The sequence below is a fragment of the Wyeomyia smithii genome, chromosome 3, assembly GCF_029784165.1.
Source record: "Wyeomyia smithii strain HCP4-BCI-WySm-NY-G18 chromosome 3, ASM2978416v1, whole genome shotgun sequence".
Classification (NCBI taxonomy): domain Eukaryota; kingdom Metazoa; phylum Arthropoda; class Insecta; order Diptera; family Culicidae; genus Wyeomyia; species Wyeomyia smithii.
In genome coordinates this window covers 236,881,006-236,898,197 of record NC_073696.1, presented here as the reverse complement: position 1 = coordinate 236,898,197, position 17,192 = coordinate 236,881,006, and the positions used below count along the sequence as shown (strand labels likewise).

At 40.2% G+C, this 17,192-nt stretch overlaps 1 protein-coding gene across 1 annotated transcript in view; it reads right to left on the bottom strand.

The window, feature by feature from the left end:
* The window catches only part of LOC129732010 (uncharacterized), a 79,444-nt gene extending 79,114 nt beyond the window's left edge, over positions 1 to 330 (bottom strand). Inside the window, exon 1 of the mRNA XM_055692459.1 lies at positions 245 to 330. The gene's annotated coding sequence lies outside the window, so the exon portion shown is untranslated. The remainder of the gene's footprint in view (positions 1 to 244) is intronic.
* Positions 331 to 17,192: the final 16,862 nt, after the last annotated feature.

Below are 17,192 nucleotides of genomic sequence, written 5' to 3'. Positions count from 1 at the left end.
ATTAGCAATTCTGTCACTTTAATTCCAATTTGCTGATGTGAATTTGGTGTTATGTTCCTATACTTGTGTTAGGATGATTCACATAGTAGCAAAAGGTAGCATTCCCATTAATCGTGATTCTATTTTGCCAATTAAGATCAACTTGAAACACTCCATACGATTGGTTCCACACGAATGTTGAAGACTGTGACCTGAAGCTATCTACACAAGCGCTCCCACACAAACAAACAAACACGACACTCACCGGACGTCCGGTCCGGTCCACTCAACAGCTATTCGCACAGCTGCCGGGGTTTTTTTTATTCTCGGTGGCGATACTTTCCACACTTTTAAACCGAATTGAAATTTCCGCTCATCGATCGACAACTTTTCGCGTACCTTCTCGCGTACTGACCGAAGACTGGCCCCGATGACACTGACCGACCGACCAACCGACCGAAGGGATTTGGGTACGCACTTTTTCCGGCCAACCCGCGTCTGTTTGTTTTTCCGCTCCTCCGCGAATGACCGAAGGCCAGTTTACTCAAGGAGCGGCACGCACGGGTGGAACAGAATCACAACTATGGACTGCTGTATCACATTTGTTTCGGATATCATCTTGGTTGGTTTTTGTTTATTCTTGATTCGTGTCGAGTTTTTTTTCGAAAGTGACACAGAAGCAATGTTTAGTTATAAAAACAAGAGACGGAAGTCTCCAACACAACTTTGAACGATATGCTTCCACGTTCTGTGAGGTGAAAATGGCGTTATTTAATTTTTACCTTGGGTTGTAGTTGTTGGGTCTGTTGAGCTATGGGTAGTGTGAAAATTAACAGGTAATAATGTAAACTACTGGGGTCGAGGCATAAGAGGGAACAAGGAAGTGTAAATAGGAATTTATAAATCATTCATCGAACATTGATTAACGGCAGATTTATGGAGAATTAATTTTGTTTGCCTTCATTTCAATCAATTTTCACGCTTTGACAAGGAAATCGAAAATTATGCTAAATGTGTTTTAGCGTATCGGTCTTCCATGTGGCAGTTTAAATATATCATTTTAAAATAGACATCGCAAATAGTGCGGCACATCGACTCATTTCATGGCAACAGTTTGTTGCTGTTCTATCCGAGTATCTTTTTTATATCTATATATTTGTGCATTAATGTTAAATGGAATTTCACCTAATTTTAACTGCTAATACCAGTTTAGTTAAATAATTTTTACTGCTAAAGTATTTTAAGCGTCCAGTTTATATTTTATAATCTTAAAAAAATCTTACTATTAAAATAACACTCCTAAAAATTAGTCTCAATAATTGTAACAATTTGACTTGGATGGCGAGTCTCGTAGTTTACTTCAAAATTTAACCTTTGAAGGAGGAGCCTTGCATTTCTACATCCTGGACGTCCGCAGGCTTGACGTAGGACTGTTAAAGCCACTCGTTGTTATTCATCGATGTCTTCAGCTAAACATATACACGGGGTTCTTGATAAGGATCGTTTTTAGTGTTTATGTGGGCGAAAATAGTAATGGCTGCTTCCAAAAGTGATCGTCATTCAATATATACCTACAATTGGGTGTTGCGATGAGAATTCTAACTACTACACAGACAATCCTAAGTGAGATTTCTCACGATATCCTTAACTAGGTGATGGAATCGTGAGAGGAATCGTTTCTGAGAAACGGACATAATTTCTTCGAATCTCATACAGATTAACTTATCATTGATTCCTTAAGCAATCAATTGTAGGAATCGTTAAGCTTTATTTTAAAAAATCTTTCGGATTCGCATACACGCATCTGTAAACGATCCGGTTTTTACTGGAAAAAGGCTATGTGATTTATGAAAAATGACAATTATTGTGGTTCTATAGGTTGCGATTTATGTTATATGTTATATTCAAAGATGCCATCTGACAATTTTTGTCTTAACCCTCTCCCGCTTACAAGGTTTATCATTAAAATTTATAGCTTCACGAGAAAATTCAAGCTGAGCACTTTGTAGACTAACTAAAATTACTGTCAACTGTAGTATTCTGAAGAAAATGCCCCGTGATGCTCTGAGGCAGCATATAAAAGATTATGGAACAATCGTAAGCACAACAAACTATCTTATGTCAAAATTTTTATATAATAAAACGTTATTTTTTGTGGAGTAAGTAGTTTAAAACCGTTATGTGCTCGACAAAAAAGGCTCTTTACGCGTCCAACGGAGTTCTCGGGTACTCACAAATTAAAATTCTTATATCGTTTGCAGTTTTCGTCTCATTTCGATTGTTTTAGCACCTTAAGATTCAGAAGCTCATTTTTTTTTCAAATAAGCGTTAGGGGTGTCCCGTAAGAATTTTATTATTTCCGAAAATCCGGTTTTCCGGGTTTATATTCCCGGAATTTCCCGGAAATAAAGCAGGGATATAAACTTTATCATTTCTGTCTTAATGTGGCGAGTCAGTTTGTGGTTGAAAACCTCCTTATTAAGGAAAAAATCTACAAATTGCTAACTTGAATGAGCAGGTTTACATTGTGTAATTGAGTTTCAGGGTAACAATTTTTTACGCAGGTTCAGCTGGTTTTACTCTAACTGAGTAAGAGCTTCGTACATTTACTTTATATTTACATCGAGCTTGTATTCAAATACCCAGCCGTAAAAATACTCATCTCAATTGACGAGTAATGGAAGATATACAGTAGGGCGCCAGAGAGATGTATGAAAAAAGGTCATTCGAATATCGTTTAGCGGTAGGGTTCAAAAGTCCCCATGCAAAATTTCAACTGCATGAAACGTCGAGATCTGGTGTACCTTATCGGAAAAAAAATTTTTTTTGGATGATTTTTTTCGAGAAGACGAAACTCTTGAATAGGGCTCCAGAGTTTCGTCTTCTCGAAAAACGAAGTTCAAATAAATCCAGCTTCAAGAGTCGCCGACCGATGTCAACCAACGATACTGAGAGAATCTATTGGCGAAGAAATACTGAGAGAATGGAGCGATTCAACCGTCAGCCCAAATTCTAAATTTTACGATAGGCTTTGTTTGATCAGTGTTTACTATCAGACCAGGTGAAGTGTGGAATGCCTAGTTCAAAGTCCGTTCAGACTACAATTTTTATAGTCTGATTTTATTTCGGTTCGAACCGGAACAGAGTTGTTCGGGCCAGGTAACGGTCTGGGTTATGCTTCCGAGATGTGGAAAAGTCTGGCCAAAATATGTTGAACTGAACATGAAAATGAATCACAAGATCATATTGCAGGAAGTTAGGATACTGGCTCACCAAAAGATTGAAGAACTTATCCTTTTTGGCATATTTGCTCGACCAAAAAATTGACTGATACCGTTAACATTAAAAAAACTGGTGACTATTCAACAATGCTTATAGCTAATATTTCAGATTTTTCTTTTAGATTTTTTCACCTAGTATCAATCATATGCATGAGAAAATTGCGTGGTGGGGCAATACAAACGCGTGGGGGGGCTAAGCCCACCCTAGCCCCCCTGATACCTACGGGCCTGCGGTACTCATAGGGGGGCAATTCTAAAAATAAATACCAGTTACTTGTTGGCTCTTGAAATGACATCTTCGTAGTGTGCCCGAAATGTAAGCTGACTATCCAAAATTACGCCAATATCTTCATTTTGGCTTACCCGCTGAAAAGCTTGCCCAGACAACCTGTATGGAAAGCTAATTGATTGAAGCTTTCTGCTGAAGGTTTATTTGTTCATTTGTTTATTTCTAAGTGCATCATCTGACATAAAGTCTTAATGAAAAAGGATAATCATTAAAAGTAACTAGAATTAGTTAACCTACGTTTAAAAATATGACTAGGCACACCAAAATCAAAAAGATGCTCGACACTCGTGAATGTTCTAACACAAAAAGCAACAGGTTCATAATAACCATAGTTCGTGCGATGGAATTGGTTCAAAAGCATCGAAGAGGGCCTCAGCATACGTTGAGATGCACGGAAATTCATCAATGACAGCAACTTCGGGGAGTCCAGTTCAGCGTTTAGAATCTTGGCAATGCATACAGCCTGTTGTACTTTGCGGCGGTGCTCTAGAGTGTCTAGTCCAAGCAGGCGGCAACGATCCGGGTAGGGTGGCAGATTCGTAGGATAACGCCAAGGTAGTTCTTTCAGGGCCAATCGGATGAAACGTCTCTGTATACGCTCGAGACACAGGTTCCATGAAAGCTGGTGCGGACTTCAAACCACACTTACGTTTTCTAGTAGGGGTCGTACAAGTGAGCAGTATAAAGCTTTCAGACAATGGGGATCCTTGAAGTCACGTCCAATTTTTGCGATGAATCCTAATTGCCGACTTGCTTTCGAAACAATTGCAGCACGGTGACTATCGAAGGTCAGCTTTCTGTCAAGTATAACTCCAAGGTCGTTGACGTAATCTACTCTGCGCAGCACTTCTCCGTCGACAGCATAATCAAAAAGTATTGGCCGTTCAATGCGGTGAAAGGTTATCACTTCACATTTAGCAGTAATTAGAATTAGCGAGTTTAGTTTACACCACGTCACAAAGGTATTTAAAAGTGATTGTAGACGATAACAATCCTCGATGGTGCGAATCGTCAAGTAAACTTTTAAATCATCGGCGTAAACTAATCTTCAACCAATCCCAAGTGCATCAGCAACGTCATTGAAGAAAATAATGAAAAGAAGCGGTCCTAGGTTACTACCCTGTGGTACGCCAGACTTGTTCGTGAACGCAGACGATACACCTGATCCAAGCTTTACTTGCAAAGTTCTATTGCACAGGAATGATTCAAGCCATTTAACGAACCGTGATGAAGCACCAAGACGGGAAATTTTGTTCAGCAGTATTCGAAGATCAATTCGGTCGAAGGCAGCTTTGAGGTCAGTGTAAATAACATCAACCTGTGCGTTTCGTTCGAGTTCAGAAATGCAATTCGACGTGAAATCCATCAGATTTGTTGTTACAGATCGCCCAGGAACAAAACCATGCTGGTCCGAAAAAATGTAGTTGCGTGTGCAATTCAATACAATAGAGCTTACAATGATGTCGAACAATTTAGACGCAGCTGACAGATTAGTTATTCCACGGTAGTTTTTGACATTTCGTCGATCACCACTTTTGAAAACCGGAAACATATAGGAGTGCTTCCATACCTCAGGAAACTTCCCTTAAGCCAAAGATTGGGTGAAAATTGTGCAAAGTGGAGCAGCCAGAATATAAATACAACGGCACAAAAGAACGGCCGGTATTCCGTCGGGACCAACAATATACGAACATTTAAGTTTCTTGCGGCGGTAGTAATCATGTCATGCGTGACTTCAAAAATGTCATGATCAGCAAGGTCGGCTGGCACATTAGCCGCAGCACGCCGAGCATCGTCATTTGAGGCACAATCCGTGGCAAATACTGAGGAGAAAAACGCAAAAAGCTCACAAAAGTCAGATTCCGAGCAGGATACCATTTCCTCCAAATAGACGTCCGAAGGAGTTGAGCGACTTTAACGTTTTGAATTAACGAAATTCCAAAATTTTTTCGGATTTCTGCGCAAGTCTGTTTGAACTCCCAGAACATATGATTTGTAAAGACTAGAGTTCAACCGCCGATATTCTTCACTTGAGCGTTTAAAAATTTGTTTAGATTCGTAAGACCGCAAACGGCGAAGCCTGCGCAGGCATGCGTTACGTTTACGCTTTAAAACTCTTAAGCTGTGATTACTCCAAGCTGGAGTGGAAGGCTGTTTCACAAATGGTAAATTTTCTCTAAGCCATGAACCAACAACTGAGCAGAAGTTTGCTGCCATCAAGTCCACATTATTACTGTTCAACAGTGCTGGCCAGTCAATGTTTGAAATAAAAGCATTAAAAGCTTCATTATCGATTCTTCTGTAGTTTAATTCCCGCCTCACGGGTGTGTCACTAGAACAGCCAATCGCATTACACAAGTTAGTAGTAGAAACTTTCAGGGGTGGATGGTGTACATCAACGGGTAGCATCGGGGCAACACTCTCATCAACGGAGATTTCGCAACCAGAGGTGTAAAATACCAAATCAAGCACGCGTCCAAGGTGATTCCGAGTTAAATTTCCTTGGTTCAAGTTTAAATAATCCATACCGTCAATAAGAGTAGGACTTGCGTTCGATAGTTGCGTGGATTCATTCTGCTTAATGACACCATTGTAGTTGTCCCATACAATACGCGGTTGGTTATAATCCCCACATACCATCATGATGCTATCGACTGTGCTGCTCGCATAAAAATCTCGTTGGGAAGCGATGTGTGCATCAACAATGGTACTGTCGTTACTCTTATCAGGGGGAATATATATAACACATAGCAAAAATTTCAATCCATTGATAGTGGCTCTTACGCATACCTGTTCCAAACATCTTCCGTGTATAGACTCAAAGACTACGCTAGCATGATGCCGTGCGACAGCAATCAGAACACCGCCGAAAGAACGTTTGTTGCTGTTGAGTGGACTTCGATCGCATCGAAAAACGTTGAAAGCGTTGCCGAATAACTGTGGTGAAAGAATACTATCGTCCAATCCCGTCTCGGTCAGCATAATTACATCGAAGCTGCAGTCGGTGGTCGCCAGAAAGATGTCGTCAATTTTCGTCCTCAATCCGCGTACGTTCTGGTAGTATATACTAACGATGGACGCATCACGGACAGTTTTCTGAAAAGACGAGCCATACAGCACAGGCGGCGCAAAAGAATTAACGGAATACTCGCCTCTGGCGGGAGCCCGTGAGCTCCCACCGACAATGAAAGATCGCAAAAGAATGGGTTCGGTTACAGCACACGATGCGGCAGACTGTGATCTGCTACCAAGAATTAGTTTTTTGGACGATCGACAAACTGCAGAAGTAATAGACTGCACAGAAAGATCGCTGATGTCGACAGTGTTAGTGCCGCGATCAGAAGCAATTTCCACTGGCAAGCGATCAGCACGACGACGCTTGGGGTTTCGTACAGACCAGACTGATGTGGCTGATAAATTTGTTGGGGTGCTAGTAGAACCATCAATATTCAGCGGTTTATGCGGCATGCTATCAATTTTCTTACTCAACCCCTCAACTACCTCGGCAAGTTTTTGCACTTGACCGGGTAAGTCAATAAGCTGTTGTGAATGCGGGGGAGATTGTTTTGCTATCATGTCAGCCACATAAGCACCGATCGATTGACCGTTCAGTTCATCTCTACAGTGCGGGCAAATAAACATTATTTTACCTTGCGAAAAAAGGTCTTTACAAACTCTGCTGTTGAATCCACAGCACTGTTGATTAATGCGGTAGCGAGCATAAAAAAATCCACAACGGATCGGTTCGAGATCATTCACTTCAAGTCTGCACTCGCCGCATAATTTCTTCTCCATGATGAATAAACGCCTTTTGATAGGCAAGCAGAACACTAACTATAAATGCTCTGCTACACGATGCCAAACAATAACAATGTCAATGCCAGCACACAGTCCGATCCACTTGAGTATTGAAAAAGGTCGATTATCACAAAAAGTAACTGTTCTTCACACTTCTAGTGACCACTATTAGCTCAATATTGGTTTCGAAGCACAGAAGTAACTCGAGAGCACGGGTTTCCGATGAATCAACGGAATTTGAACGCAGGTAGTAAAACTGAATATACAATAGCACAAACAGAGTTGCCAGTTGAGGGTAATTACATGACATTTTTCTACACACAGGGTAAAAAGATTACGGTTGCTCCAATCACTGAAAGCATCAAGAAACTTCTCTAGTTCCAAACAGTCTCCAAGACAGGCTGTAATCCGAAAGATTTTTACATCGTCTGCGAAAAGGAGTCGTGTATCTCGCGGTAAAATTGTAGCATTGTCGTTAATAAACAGTGAGAATAAAAGTGGACCCAGATTGCTTCCTTGCGGCACTCCAGAAGACGTTGTAAATGGCTCGAAATGTGACGACCCAAGACTGACACATATAACTCTGCCGGTCAGGTACAAACGAAACCATCTCACGAGCATGGCGGAGAGCCCCAGTTTATCTAGCTATCGTAGAAGGATGTCGTGATTAACACGATCGAACGCAACCTCGAAGTCCGTGTACACAGCATCCACTTGCATTCCCGCGTCCATTGAGTTTTTGCACGATGAAAACAGCATTGTTCTGACGACTATTTTGAAAACTTTGGAACAAGCACATAATGATGTAATTCCTCGGTAATTAGCTATGTTGCACTTGTCATCTTTTTTGTGTATCGGTGTGAGAAATGAATTTTTCCAACAAGTAGGAAACAATCCTTGTTGTAGAGAAAGATTATACATCTTTACAAGAGGCGCCACCAGTTCGTTCGAGCAGTTTTTCAACAAAGATGGCGGGATCCCGTCTGGCCCAGGACAAGTGGTATGTTTCAGCTTTCGAACTGCACTTAACACGTGCGCTTCTATCACTTCTGTCACAATCGAAATTAAAAAAAAAAAAAAATATGTTGTACAACTTTGATGTTGCAACAGAGATGATGTTATTATTAACTTTAGGAGCAAAGCTTTCCATACGAACCGTGAAAAAAGAATCCCCAGGGCTGCTCTGTCCATGGGACCAGGATTCTTGAATGGGAATCGTGTGATGAGAAACGGTTGGGTTCGAATGCTTTCACTTTGAAGGATTCTCAGAATTGAAAACGCCCGGACGAACACATAAGTTTCGCATAGATTCTAGGGCTTCCCTCGATGAGAAACCCTAAAAAAAGAATCCTCAAGACTGCCCAGTTCTCTCTCTCCTGGAAATCAGGTTTTCCGGGGATATTTTCCGAAACTGAAGATTTTTATGAGTATTTAAACAGAATCCTACCAGGTTGTGTTCTGAAAAAGATAGCCGCCATTTTTAATGAAAAATTGCATCTCGAATCATTATCCAATCTCAGGGCGTCATCCCCATCAATCGCCAGTGGAAGTTAAGTGTTGTATTGTTCCGGGAGTTAAGTGTTGTATTATAATTTTTTAAAGTTAATTATTTATAGATCGAAGCTGGTGGATTCGTTAGAATCTATTGGTTTGATGGGGAATGCGAAGCAGCGGTGAATGAGAAGAACCGGAACCTGGGCGATATACTTGAACAAGTCAAAGAGGAGCTCGCGCAGCTGCTCCATGCCAGTGATACGCGGAATTCTACGAGAAGGTGAACCAGTCCCGCAGAGGCTGTTAGCAGCAAGTCGACATGCGCAACGGCGCAGATGGGAACCTTCGCGCGGATGCTATCGAGGTGGTCTATAATGGGAAGCAGCACATCGATGGTCGCCTAAACGGCGATACAGCAAACAGAAATGGCACAGGAACTGACCTACGAGCACCAGCAGCAGATGACCGAGTACCAGCTCCCGATGTTCGTGAAGATCGTTGTTACCGAAGAACGACAAAGTCGCCGGGAAAGACGAACTGCTGACTAATGCGCTGCACAGGATCATTACCAGGGATTAGGATCAAGAAAGGCTACAATGCCGCCTACAAAATACTCTCGCGATCTTCACGGGCCAAGCGGGTTTTATGGTGCCACAAAGGATCAGATCTTTTAAATCTGACAGAACTTACAGAAATGTCGTGATGAGATTTGTTTTCTTTGAAGTCGCCGTTAGTTATGATCTCGAAGAAATCGCACTATCGCGTGACATATAGCCTGAAAATGTATTCTCCCTGAATGCGAGGATAATAGCACAAAAAGCTTTACGAGAGTCGTTGAACCTAGCTCGGAGCTGGAGTTCCGAGGTTTCTCTATTTAGGTTACAGAAGCGACAGGCATCATCTTGCAACTTACCTATCTGCTTTAAGTAATATTCGCTTGAGCAGTGAGTCACAAGGCCACTGAAGGTACAAAAATCTTTTTTGGAGATATTGAGTAGTTTTTGAGTTACTGCCATTACTTTACTTCCATTATGAGGGCACATTCTGAGATCCCACAAAATTGTTCTGGTCCTAAGAATGGTTGCGTTGATCCATTTCTCGCCAACAGACCAGCTCTTTCATTCCCTTCAATACCACAATGTCCAGGTACCCACAATAGGATCACTTCAATATTTATAGCTGCCTGTTGTAGTAATTGAATACTATTCCAAACCAATTTTGAAGTACAGGAAGCGGATTTCAGTGCTTTTAGAGCAGCTTGACTATCCGAAAAAATACATATCTAGAGAAACATTTCAAAAGGCTGCTTTGATCGGTCACTTTCATTCAACCACCACAACTTATTGAACACCTTTTATTGCACGTTATCTGCACTACTTGATAGCAGAGGGATCACTCTGAACAGAAACCACTCTTGAAAAAGTTACTAAAGCTTAACCATTATCAAAATAAAAAGGCGCTTCGGAAAAACGATGAAGGCAGATAGGATCTTTTGAAATGTTTATCTAGATATATTTGTCTATAGTTGCGTCGTAAACAAACTATAGCGCATTCAATTATTGCTTTGATTGTTGCTCAACATTTGACAACTCACAACAATTCTGCTTTTCAAATGTCTGCAATTAAATTTTTTTTATTGCAAACTTTTTATATCTGATGACGAATTTGCTTGCGCCAACCTTCTTTGTCACTGAAGGAAATGAGAAAAAATGTCTAACAAACGTATTAGACACTAATTTGTCTACGGCTTTCGGCAAGAATAATCATAAAATCACCCTGACTAAATGAAAAAAAAAACCGTTTCGATGATTCGCTTTAAAAATGGCTCGAATCTTATTAAATATTTAACCAATCGTAGGCTCAGTGTGTACATTGCCAAAAGTTAGGCTGCTCCATTTACGGCAACTTCAGGTACACCTCAGAGCAGCCACCTAGGACCTCTAATCTTTCTGCTCTATTTTAATGACGTCAATCATGCTCTCGATGGACCGAGGTTATCGTCGCGCGGAAGTTGCTGGCGTGGTCACTCCTCGCGTTGAACACGTGAAGGACCTTGGAATAATTCTTGGCTCTAAGCTAACGTTTAAGCAGCATATCAACTTTACAGTACAGCTTCGAAGAACTTTGGCTTCACTGCTTAAAAAACCTATCCTGTCGCTTGTCCGCTCAAGTTTAGAATTTTGCTCAGTAGTGTAGAACTCAGTGTACTTAATGCAGCTGAAAGGATTGGAATTGTTCAACACGGATTTCTTCTTTACCCCCTTCAACAGTCACCTTAGCATGATCCATTAAGACTATCAAATTACAAAAATAGATGTTAACCTATTTGTCTTGGTATAGGATTTTTTGATGGGTGAATTATTTACTTATATTTATTCAGATTTCATTTAGTGTGTTCTGCCACTGTCGGTGACATATCAACACTATTACATATATTTTGATTTTTTTTTTAAATATTGTGATTGCTTTCTCAGTTAGGTGAATATAATTGAAGGAAAATTGTCAACCTACTTGTCAAGCAAAAAAATGATTTTAAAATAAAACCTTAACCTAACCTTATACCTATCTTACTGACTATAAAGAGGACGTTCCAATATCATTTTCAGATATTTATATTTACCTATGACGAGTGTCGTGTGACGGCTGCTATAAAAGGCTGTAGGAAAAATAAGCGTAAGGAGTAGAATACAGACTAAACGGATTAGACTGGCCATCAATGCATCGAAGACGAAGTACATGAAAGGAACTGGTTCGCGAGAAAACAGTGCTAACCTCCCAGCTCGAGCTCAAGTTTGTTAGTGAGGAAACCGAGGTGGTCGATGAGTTCGTGTACCCGGGTTCACTGGTAACTGCCAACAACGATACCAGCAGAGAAATTCATCGGTGCATTATGACAGGAAATCGGGAATATTTTGGTCTCCGGAAGACGCTTCGATCGAGAAGAATTCGTCGCCGTACCAAGTTAACCATCAACAAGACGCTGATCAGACCAGGTAGTCTTCTACGGACATGAGACATGGACTTAGGGGAAATCAGCAGAAGGTGTAGCGTACCATCTTCGGTGGACTGCAGATGGAGATCGGAGGGTGGAGAAGGCGGATGAACCACGAACTGCAGGAGCTGCTTGGGGAGCCATCCACCGTCCACACCGCTAAGATTGGTAGGTTGCGGTGGGCTGGGCATGTTGTAAGGATGTTGGACGACAGCCCGGTAAAGATGGTTCTTGAAACCAATCCGTCAGGGACGAAACGGAGAGGTGCACAGCGGGCAAGGTGAATCGATCAGGTGGAAGACGACCTGCGGACCCTACGCAGACTACAGAGCTGGCGAACTGCAGCCATGGACCGAGTGGAATGGAGACGACTCTTACGTACAGCAAAGGCCACACCAAGGTTTGGGACTGTTTGGTAAGGTGAGTCAATTCGATTAGTATTTCTCTAGTAATTTGTGATTCGTATCGATAACAATGTAACAACTGTGATCCTGATTTTATTGGTATCTATTAACTGGTTTGTGAACTTTGGGTGAAATTTAGAGTGTTTTCATTGCAAATAATGTAGAAAAAGATTGCGATTGAACTTTTGTGATGGAGCGAAATTCAAGGTATCGAACTAAAACATAAGAAGTGAAGTCCGATTAATTTTTCTAGAAATATAAAGTTATGTAACTAGGTTCTGGTGATAAAAACTGTTGGTTCTTATTTGTTACTAGTCGAACATCGCATTAGCCTCTTTTTCAAATATTTTGTATGTTGGGGTTAATCCCCAACTAACTCCTTGCGCCTTTAAAAACGTATTGCTCCTTTATTATATTTGCTCTGGTTTGATTTACTGTTCAGTTGCAGTTTGGGCAACAAAAAACAACATAGTACGATTCGGTTCTATATTTGAGCATGACTAGCATAAAATTACTGAATGAATTGCAGCACAAGACGGCAGCTATATTCTAATCTGGACTGTAAGCATAGTCATAGAACTGAAACGATATTTAAATTCTGCTATCTATTTTACGTGACATGCTTTCAAGTGAGTGGAAATATGAGCTTGCCTTCTGTACAGAATGGCCACACAAACCATGTGTGAAGATAGGTTCGATAGGTTATCTCCCCTGACTTATACTGTGCGATGCGTATACCTCGACCCAAAACCTTTGAAGTATGAATGAGTCATCCACAATCAAGAGCAACAGGTGCCAGAACCGTCAACCAAGTTGGACGTGTTTGTTGTTAGCTCCTATCCACGCGCGAATTTAAATCAAATTATTGTTTTTCGCTTAGTTTTCATTTTGCTTGTTGTGTTTTTGTGTCGGTAAAAATGAATCAAATTTGCGAAGTCTGCGCGAAAGACTCCGGTGCCGAAGTGTTCTGGTCGTGTGTTGGAGGGTGTAATCGAAAATTCCATGCCTCCTGTGTGGGAGTATCGTGCCCCCCCGAAGTAGTTGCTAAAAGCAGAAGTTCTCTGCGTATCGTTAAAAAAGACAAACAAGACAAACAAGATAAACCAGCCGTAGATCCAACTGCATTTCTGCTACCGTGCTGCGATTCCTGCCAACTTTTAGTAACGGCATCGTTTGAATTGAACACGTTGACCAAACAGCAGAACAGCAGTGTGGCTGGTGTTATGCCTACACTTAAAAATCACCTGACGCAGCTCGTTAACATTGCTTTTTCGGAATTCAAAAACGAACTTCGGAACGAATTAACGGAATCGCTGACCAGCATAAATAACGAACTTTCTCAGTTAGGACAGCTGTTTGTAGAAACAGCAACCAGCTGTACAATACAAACCAATCCGTTAGAGATAAACATTGTAGATGAGCTTAAAACTCTGTCATCCTGCATCGAAGAACTAAGATCTAAGTCAGCGAGTGTTGCCACTCCCCCAATAGCTTCACCTGTTTCACTTCCAAGTTTGGCAACAGAACTTAATTTGGATAATGCCAATAATTCAGGTTGGCGGTTTCTAGGTTCAAAAAAAGTTTGGAAAGCGGATTGGACAGATTATGATGAACGTAAAAGGCGTCGTTTGGTACAGTTGAAGAATGCAGATGCAGCCAGAAGAAGGAGGAATCGACGACAACAGGCTTACAACAACAATACTAACAACAACAACCGCAATGGTAACAATTACAACAACCGCAACAATAACAACCACCTGAACAACAATGCCAATTACAATCGCAACAATAACATCTACAACCACCGCAGCAATAACAACCACCAGAACCGCAACAATAACAACTACAATCACAACAATAACATCTACAACAACCGCAGCAACAACAACCACCAGAACCGCAACAATAATAACTTCAATCGCAATAATAACATCTACAACAACCGCAACATTAACAACTCCAACAACAACAATAACAGCATCAATAATAACAACAATCAAATCCCGAATCGTTACCTCAATCTTAACAGGAATCTTAACAACAGCTACTACAACCAACTACCACCAGACCGTGTGCTTCTTGCTGCAGCGAAGGATAAATTTTCTCGACCCCCACCTAATCTCCAGCATATCTCTTTTCAACGAGGCGAAATACTTAATCCGTACCCAGCGAATAATGAGTCACAATCATCTTTCATGCCTACCGTTTCAACGAGCCCGCTCAACTTAACGACTCCCGCGACCTCTTCAGCTGTATCGTGTCCTTACCATTTTGCTGGCAGCCACAACTATAACAATAACAATAATTTCAGATCAGCAAGTTTCCCGTGTGATGGATGTTATTGTAAGCATTCGTGTTCTCAAAATCAGTGACGCTCAGAGAAAGAAAAAACAACGCCAGTAGTCAATGAAGTTTTGATTTATGCTCAGAATTTCAACAGGATGCGCAGTGCACTCAAAATTAATCACATTAATAACAGAATAAGTGGATGTTCATACTCAATCATCTTAGCAACGGAAACGAACTGGAACGAAGATATTAAAAGTGAAGAAGTTTTCAACAGTTCCTTTAATGTGTTCAGGAGCGATCGTGATTTATCACTATCTGATAAGAAATCAGGTGGAGGAGTGCTTGTGGCTGTTGGGGTTCAGCATGATTCTGAGCAAATCATAACCCAGAAACATGCCGAATTTGAAGATGTCTGGGTTAAAGTTCTGTTGAAGGGTGAAATCCATATTTTCGTATCTGTTTACTTTCCACCCCACTTTGCCAAAAAGCAATCATATGAAAAATTTTTAAGGACGGTAGAATTAGTGAATGATGAGTCCCACACTAACTCAAAAATTCATATATATGGAGATTTCAATCAAAATGATGCTGATTTTATTGTAAACGATGATAATGAATCGCTTTTACTTCCTGTAGTAGGAGAAAACGAAACTCTGCAATTTATTTTTGACGGTTTTAGTCAACTTGGATTAAATCAGGTAAACTCAATCCGGAATGAGCAAAACTGTTTTTTAGACTTTTTATTCACCAATTGCACGGAAGATTTTAGTGTTGACAAAGCAGAATATCCCCTATGGAAAAATGAAAAATTTCATACTGCAATTGAGTACTCGCTAATGATTGATACCGAGAGATCACGACCCTCTGATCATGAGCCTGAATATAAATATGACTTCACTAAAGCAAACTTTGAACTAATCAATCGTAAATTAACTGACATCGACTGGCAATCACTTCTAAAAAATGAAATAGATATGAACAAAGCGGTTGATAATTTTTTATCATCACTGTATAGTGTTCTAGACTCAACTGTACCAAAATCAAAAAAGAAAACGGTTAGCTCAAAAGATCCCATTTGGTTCACCAGAGAAATCAAAAATTTAAAGAATAGGAAACAAAAAGCTCATAAAACTCACAAAAAACTTAAAGACCAAAGAAATTTGGACAAATATTTGAACATTTGTGATGAACTGAATACTAAAATATCTATTGCGTATGAGAATTACAACACAAGGGTGGAAAATAACATTAAATCAGACCCAAAACAGTTTTTTAAATTTGCAAACTATAAAATGAAGTCTAATAACTTCCCATCTCGCATGCAATATGAAGACTTTGCCAGTACTGACTCAAAGCAAATCTGCAACAAGTTTGCGAGTTTTTTTCAAACCGTTTATAAAAATAGCGACGAAGTCAGGGACTTTGAGTATTTCTCGCACTTGCATGAACAAATAAATAACGTATCTATTAAGCAAATAACTGTTCAAGAAATCCTCGCAACACTAAAAGAACTGGACGCTTCAAAAGGACCAGGTCCAGATGGAATTCCACCCTCACTCATGAAAAATCTTGCTTCTGCCTTCGTAAAACCCTTGTTTTGGCTTTTCAACTTATCCCTTACGTCCGGACAGTTTCCATCAGTCTGGAAAAAATCTTTTCTTATACCGATTTTCAAGTCAGGTAAGAGATCTGACATCAAAAATTATCGTGGCATTGCAATAATATCATGTATTCCTAAACTTTTTGAAGCTATCGTAAACCAAAAAATATTTAATCAGGTAAAGAATCGCATAACGTGTAACCAACATGGTTTTTACAAAGGGAGGTCTACGGCTACCAACTTACTTGAATTTGTTGATTTCTCTCTTGCGTCTATGGACAGAGGCAACTTCGTGGAAACTCTATACACGGATTTTAGTAAAGCTTTTGACAGAGTAGATATTTCCATGCTTATGTTCAAATTAAAAAAACTGGGATTTGAGTCAGGCCTACTTAAATGGATTGAATCTTATTTGACGAACAGGACACAAACGGTTAGGTTTAAGGGATACCTTTCTGTACCAGTAAAAGTGACATCTGGAGTTCCACAAGGCTCCCATTTAGGCCCTTTGCTCTTCATTTTATTTGTTAATGACGTTACCCTTGTGTTGAATCGTCTCAAAGTATTGATATATGCCGATGACATGAAACTGTACATGGAAATAAAACACAAATCAGACATCCAACAATTCCAACAAGAGGTTGACATTTTCTACATTTGGTGTAAAAAAAGTCTTCTTGATCTCAACGTAAAAAAATGTAATATCATATCCTACACAAGAAAAAGAAATCCTGAACATGCCAGTTGCACTCTTGCACATCAAGTTGTAGAAAGGTGTTATCAAATTAGAGATTTAGGAGTAATTATGGATTCTAAGTTAACATTCATTGATCACTACAATACGATCATCAATAGAGCCAACAGTATGCTAAGTTTTATAAAAAGGTTCAGTAATCATTTCGTAGACCCGTACACTATAAAAACTCTCTTTGTTACATATGTTAGATCTATTTTAGAATACTGTAGTGTTGTTTGGTCGCCTTATCAAGACGTCCATTCCAATAGAATCGAATCCGTACAAAAACAGTTTTTGTTATATGCACTAAGAAAACTAGGTTGGAATTCA